The sequence below is a fragment of the Entelurus aequoreus genome, linkage group LG01, assembly GCF_033978785.1.
Source record: "Entelurus aequoreus isolate RoL-2023_Sb linkage group LG01, RoL_Eaeq_v1.1, whole genome shotgun sequence".
Taxonomy (NCBI): domain Eukaryota; kingdom Metazoa; phylum Chordata; class Actinopteri; order Syngnathiformes; family Syngnathidae; genus Entelurus; species Entelurus aequoreus.
Genome location: NC_084731.1, coordinates 76,645,876 through 76,653,375, shown reverse-complemented (window position 1 = coordinate 76,653,375; position 7,500 = coordinate 76,645,876). Strand labels below are relative to the sequence as shown.

Sequence of the window (7,500 nt, the reverse complement as noted above, 5' to 3'; positions counted from 1 at the left end):
TGGCATAAAACACGTCCTAGAAAGCCGGAGAAAGTTATACATGGAAACAAACTAAGGTGAGTTCAAGGACCGCCAAAATTAGTAGGACAAAACGGCGCTCGCCAAATACTCGAATCAGTCATGTTTAATATAAACAGTGTGTTATAACAATTAGTGTCATGTTTGTCCTCCTACGGAAACCATATTAAAACAAAAAATATATTTTTTCCCCTCATCTTTTTCCATTTTTCATACATTTTTGAAAAAGCTCCAGAGAGCCACTAGGGCGGCGCTAAAGAGCCGCATGCGGCTCCAGAGCCGCGGGTTGCCGACCCCTGGTGTGGGGGGAAAATAATGTGATGTTGTTTGTTCTGACGAGATGTGCTCTGTGTCTCCTTTAACACGTGAAGTCCATGCATTTTTCACCATGCGGTTGATTACATTCTCCGGATGACTTTTCATATTTAATCAGCTGCAGGCACCGTGAGTTTGACTTGCACACCAGTAGCCATTAATATTCAGCGTATGTACATGGCACTCATGCATCATGAGCGCCTCAACCAGGGTTCTTCTCTTCTCTACACTGCGCACAAGCAGGGTTGTGCCATACAGACAACATGCTGCACAAATGGTATCGGTTTGCATGACGATAGTGCTTTTGATAACACTGTCATATCGGGGATGATGCATGCTGATGACACGTTCCAGCTGCACTACGGCGCTAACCGCTAAGCATGAGCTCTTGAATGTAAACAGAGGTGGGTGGATCGATACACATATCGATTTAATTCGATTTTTTAATCAAGTTGTTCTTTAAAATCATAGTTTTGGTAGTACAATGGATACTCATTAAATTAACAAATCGTGCTGTTACCGTATTTTCCGGACTATAAGGTGCACTTAAAATCCTTTTTTTCCCTCAAAACTCTATCACGCAATATATACTGTAGTCTGCTGCGATAACAACATTTATCACAATAAATAATTTGTCATGTAAATAATAACATTATTATTTCAAAACGACACACCCCAATCTAAACCAATAAAAATATGTTACGGTCGTAGCTACTAAGATGAACAGAGTAGGACACCACAACGCCCGCCAGAAATAATAAATAGATTTAATTGGTTAGGCACTTTTCATTGAAATAACTCTTAAAGTGCTACAGTACAAAGCAATATTGAGAACAATAAAAGCTCGACCATTAAAACAGATAAAGCACTAAGACTATAACACTATCAGTAAAGCATAAGAAACACAAAACATGCAAAAATAATGGCTTTTCTAACAGTGTGTGTATTTATTTTAGTTATTGTAATAAAAAACAAAAAAACGATACAGTGATAATTTTAGTCACGAAAACCACGATCTAAAATGTTCATATGGTTACATCAATAGTCGATAAAACAGTGATTAGATCAATATTTTTCTGTCATTTTGGTTATTGTTCACAAACTCAGGTAATAAGTCCCTGGACACACGAGGGCTTTAACAGCAAAAACTAATGGATTTTCATTAGGGCCGCAACTAACCCCTCATTCGATAGTCCTCTAGTCATCGACAATCTTCGGGATTAGTCGACTAATCCGATTATGGCATGAAACCCTGATCAGACCAGCATCGGTTACTAGGGCTGTGAATCTTGGGGCACCACATGATTCGATTCCATTCTCGGGGATAACTACTCGATTCAAAACGATTGTCCATTCAAAATCAATGCTTTTTTTTTTAATAACAATGATGCCTGTTCTATTCTTTTTTGGATGACAAAGTGCACTTAAAATCCTTTCATTTTCACAAAAATGGACAGTGCACCTTATAACCCGGTGCGCTTAATGTACGGAATAATTCTGGTTGTGCTTACAGACCTTGAAGCAATTTTATTTGGCACATGGTGTAATGATAGGTGTGACCAGTAGATGGCAGTCAAATATAAGAGATACGTGTAGACTGCAACATGACTCAAGTAAACAACACCAACATTATATATGTTACATTGAAAATATAGAACATTACACACGGCGCTCAAAAATCTATCAAAATGTTTTAGTACGACTTTTGTAAGCTATGAAGCCGCACCGCTTGATGGATTGTACTGTGCTTCAACATAGAGTATTATTATGGTGTGTGTATAAGGTAAGACATATTATCTGGCGTTTTGTTTTGCAATATTATGCAAAAGCAACTTTTCTTATCTTCTGTTACCTGCTGGTGTACAAACCCCGTTTCCATATGAGTTGGGAAATTGTGTTAGATGTAAATATAAACGGAATACAATGTTTTATTAATCATTTTCAACCCATATTCAGTTGAATATGCTACAAAGACAACATATTTGATGTTCAAACTGATAAATATATATTTTTTTGCAAATAATCATTAACTTTAGAATTTGATGCCAGCAACACGTGACAAAGAAGTTGGGAAAGGTGGCAATAAATACTGATAAAGTTGAGGAATGCTCATCAAACACTTATTTGGAACATCCCACAGGTGAACAGGCAAATTGGGAACAGGTGGGTGCCATGATTGGGTATAAAAGTAGATTCCATGAAATGCTCAGTTATTCACAAACAAGGATGGGGCGAGGGTCACCACTTTGTCAACAAATGCGTGAGCAAATTGTTGAACAGTTTAAGAAAAACCTTTCTCAACCAGCTATTGCAAGAAATTTAGGGATTTCACCATCTACGGTCCGTAATATCATCAAAGGGTTCAGAGAATCTGGAGAAATCACTGCACGTAAGCAGCTAAGCCCGTGACCTTCGATCCCTCAGGCTGCATCAACAAGCGACATCAGTGTGTAAAGGATATCACCACATGGGCTCAGGAACACTTCAGAAACCCACTGTCAGTAACTACAGTTGGTATGAACAAGAATGTTTTAATGTAGAAACAGAATCATCATACTGCTGTGATTATATGCAGCAAGTGTTCATTCAAGGCTAAGGCAAAATATCGAGATGTATATTGTGTATCGTGACATGGACTAAAAATATTGAGATATTAATAAAAGGCCATATCGCCCAGCCCTAGTTCAAAGCGTACGGAAAACATAGCGTCTTATAGTCCAGAGTTTACGGTATTTGTGTTCTTTTTTGCCATTTCCTGTGTGTCACGTGGGGCGTGTCCTGCATGCTCGAAGCAGGAAGAGGGCGGGTTGTAATGCTAACAACACTTTTGAAAACTGTGTAAATATTTCTCCCCTCTTATGTTGCTAAATCCGGTGCACACAAGCTGGGCATTATATTCATAAAGACAAATGTTTTTTCATCTTTTGTTTTGTGTCCCTCAGTTGCATTGTGACGCTTCCACATAACGACAACATGAAACAAATTGATGATAATTGCAGCCATTACAACAAATTGCCCCACGCTCGTTCACCATCATTAGCGCCAAAGAAGCAGCATTTTCACGAGTCCATTTTTTTTTTTTTTAATAGACGCAGCTCGTCTCCGCGCCTCTCGTTCCAATTGAATTGTGTGTTCTTAGTTGCGTGTCAGCGCCACCACCGTGGCGTCTTAAGGCGACACCATGCATCAAACAGCAGAAACCGTAGGGAGACAGAGCTGGAGTTCCACTGACAACTGTCATGGCAACCCACAACAGACGGCGGTTTGATGTGTATGATGACGACATGAACGTTTATGTACGCACATAGAAATCCACTCGGGCTCCGTGGCTGAGCTGGCGCTGCCTTTCCCTTCAGATGACACTGGGGAGTGAAGCGAAGGCGATGCCAGTACCAAAACACGGTACTAAGCTGGTGAGCAGAGGATCATTAAAGTCCTCCATAAATAACGTGACTTGTGCATGTCAAACCATAATTACAATTTTTTTCTTATTATTATTTGTAACAATAATCGATTTAAAAAAAAATGTATATATTTTTTATATATATATTTTTTAATATTTCCTGTTTAGCCACTCAGACAAATCATATTGTAATGTAGCTCACAGGTGTCAAACTCAAGGCCCACAAACGCCTGCAAATAATATGCGTCAATAAACAACCTTAGATTTTTTTAAATCATTTATTATTACTTTTTTTAAACATTTTGACAGAAAAAAAATTATGCACTGCATGAAATTCCATACATCTTAATTTTTAATAGTATTCAATATTGCAGGTCTGGGCAAAATACGGCCCGCGGGCCACATGCAGCCCGTTAAGATTTTCAATCCGGCCAGCCGGACGTTCTACATAATTTATTTAGACCTTTAACATCAAAACTGTAGCCGCCATTATGATGTTGTCTTACTTATTACGGTAATCTACGTCACAGCAGCTCAGACGAGGAATAAAGCAGAGTGTGCGGGGTTTGTTTTCAGAGCAGCCAGCCCCAAACGCATGTGTCAGGAACAGATGCGGAAGCAGATTTTTACAACAAATTTCAGCATAGAAGTGCTAATATATCATATTGTAGGTGTTTATTACCCTTTGCATTCATATTTTGCTGTTTTATACCTTTTTTTTCTGTTTTGCTCCATTGTAAAAGATGTCTATCGAGGAGCTGGTCTGAGGAGTAAAAGAGCGATTGTTAATATTCAGTGTTTTATTGTTCATAGTTAATAGAGTAACATTTTGGGTGGTCCATTCAGTAAAAAACTGTAAAATGCCATTCTGTTTTTTTTTTAGGTGTCTTTCATAACGTTTTTAGAACTCATTGTGACTTTTGGTATTAGTGTTCCTGGTAAAAAAAGGGACCCAAACACACATACTGTACAGCACATTTTTACAGCTAAATGTGTATTTATCATTTATACACACATACACATTGGCCTCTCAGACTAGGGCTGGGCGATATACCGATTATACTCGATATACCGAATATACTCGATATATCGCGGGTTTGTCTCTGTGCGATATAGAAAATAACTATATTGTGATATTCGAGTATACGTTCTCACGCAGTTGATTTTAGCTGCGGGCATTACACTACAGGCGTTTCTCACTCTTTCTTGTCTCTCCTTCTCACTGAGACATAAAACAAGCGCACCTTCTTACATAAGTCACATACTGTCGCGCGTGCAACGTCATAGACTCTCGCTGAGCAGAGAAGTAGCGGCATGGGTAACGTTAGCTGTGATGCTAGCGGAGTGGTGCGAGTGGTAATACGAGACAAAGAAGGTGCAAATCTGGTAACAAATGAAGGAAGAAGAATTAATTCCCAAGAAAAACAGCACGGAGTCCATCGTCTGGCAGTGGTTTGGCTTCAAGCGGGAAGATGTTGAACATAAAACCGTAATATGTCAAGAATGCGGCAAAAGTGTTACTACAAAAAGTAGCACCACTGCTAATTTGTAGCATCATTTGAAAAGTCACCCGCTAGAGAATGAAGAGTGCTTGAAACGCCGCATGTCAACATATCGGCCGGTGCCACACCCAACAAAATGCCGAAGCAACAATTTCCAGATCAACACAGTAGGAAAAAAATTGTCAACAACAGAAGGAGATAACGTCCGCAGGAACCTACCACATAGCGAAGGACATACACTATTTGATTTCCTATTATGCAGCTAATTTTTATTTGAAAGTTATTGAAATATCTTGTGTGACATCATGCACAAAAGTGCACTTTATTTGTTTTAAACCATTGTAGTGGCGTTCTATAAAAAAGGTGCACTTTAATTTAGTGTTGTTTTGATATGTCATCCTAGTGACATCATGCACAAAAGTGCGCTAATAGCTTGTTTTAAAATGTCTCTGACAATCTTGCACTTTCTGTTTTGGAAATGACATGAATGTTTGTGCCACTGCTTAATAACTGTTTAATAAATACCGTTTTGGTAAATTGACTTAGTTGTGGTTTCCCTCTCTGCAAGAACGTTTAAAATGAGCATATATTAATGCAGTATGAACAAGAATGTTTTAATGTAGACACATAGAATCATCATACTGCTGTGATTATATGCAAATACGAAGGTCCTGGGTTCAATCCTGGGCTCGGAATCTTTCTGTGTGGAGTTTGCATGTTCTCCCCCGTGACTGCGTGGGTTCCCTCCGGGTACTCCGGCTTTCTCCTACTTCCAAAGACATGCACCTGGGGATAGGTTGATTGGCAACACTTAATTGGCCCTAGTGTGTGAATGTGAGTGTGAATGTTGTCTGTCTATCTGTGTTGGCCCTGCGATGAGCTGGAGACTTGTCCAGGGTGTACCCCGCCTACCGACCGAATGCAGCTGAGATAGGCTCCAGCACCCCCCCGCGACCCCAAAAGGGACAAGCGGTAGAAAATGGATGGATGGATGAAGTGTTAATTCAAGGCTAAGGCAAAATATCGAGATATATATCGTGTATCGTGACATGGCCTAAAAATATAGAGATATTAATAAAAGGCCATATTGCCCAGTCCTACCCCAGACACATTTTTTCTCTCAATCTGGCCCCTGAGTCAAAATATTTGCCCAGCTCTGCAATATTGGAACACATTTTATGTCAAAATAAAAGTGAATACTTAAATATCTGATTGACTTCTGATTACAAAGCAAGTTATGCATCTAATTGTGCACTGTAAAAATAAAAATTATTTTTACGGTAAAATTTACGGTGGTCTTTGCAGCATATTACTGGAAATTGAAAAGAAAGACACTTTTTTTTTTCTAACCATAAGAGTCTGTCGTTTGAGATGGCAGTTTTTGTTGTTGTTTTTAAGGTGTATTACCGCAAATGGAAAACAAAACATTACGGTAAAAATCTGGCAGCTCAGATGGCAGGATTAAAAAAGGTGTTATTGTTTTTCCATTTACCGTAATACGTTGTGAAAAAATACAAAATATTTTCAATAATCAAATGCATAATTCATAATATTTGCCGTTTCAAGCGCCCCTTTGATGGAAGCCATCACTGCGATATGGTCCTCAATGAAAACCAATTTGACACCGCTGATGTAGATGATCTATATGTGCTGTTCAGATTTATTTTAAGAAAGAGAAGTGTGGGATATACTTTTCTTGTTGCCTTATTTGTATTTGACTTTATTAAATGTTTGGGTAGAATTTTATTAAACAAAACCAGTTTTCTTTTAAATAATATATACATTTATCAGAGCTGTTTATCTATTTTATAAAGGAATGTAGTTAATCATAAAACTGGCACCCAATGTTATTAAAAATCACAGACTACAATGGCGGACACGTGCAAATTTTCAGGATTTACACAGATCCCAAATACACATCAGCAGGTACCAGAATATAAGAAAAGTTGGTTTTGCATAATATTGCGAAACAAAACACCAGATAATAAGTCTGCTAACAGGTGCCATTTTGCAGTCCTTATACACACACCACAATATTTCCGTATGTTGAAGCACAGTACGTCTGACTACGGTAGCCATAATGCTCCGTCAATCCATCAAGCGGTGCGGCTTCATAGCTTACCAAAGTCATACAGATTTTTAAGCGCGGTGTGTAATGTTCTATATTCTCAATGGAACATTTAAAGTTTTGCTGTTGTTTACTGGCGTAATCCTGCAGTCCACACATATCTCTTATGTGTGACTGCCATCTACTGGTCACAC

General features: G+C 38.6%; 1 protein-coding gene and 1 long non-coding RNA gene across 2 annotated transcripts in view; one reads left to right on the top strand and one right to left on the bottom strand.

The window, feature by feature from the left end:
* LOC133641133 (uncharacterized) overlaps window positions 1-37 on the bottom strand; it is a 5,210-nt gene extending 5,173 nt beyond the window's left edge. Inside the window, exon 1 of the long non-coding RNA XR_009824262.1 lies at window positions 1-37. This exon is cut by the window's left edge and continues 60 nt beyond it. This is a non-coding gene — a long non-coding RNA (uncharacterized LOC133641133).
* LOC133641175 (beta-1,3-galactosyltransferase 1-like) overlaps window positions 1-7,500 on the top strand; it is a 350,960-nt gene that overhangs the window by 55,230 nt on the left and 288,230 nt on the right. The gene's annotated exons all lie outside the window — the stretch shown is intronic.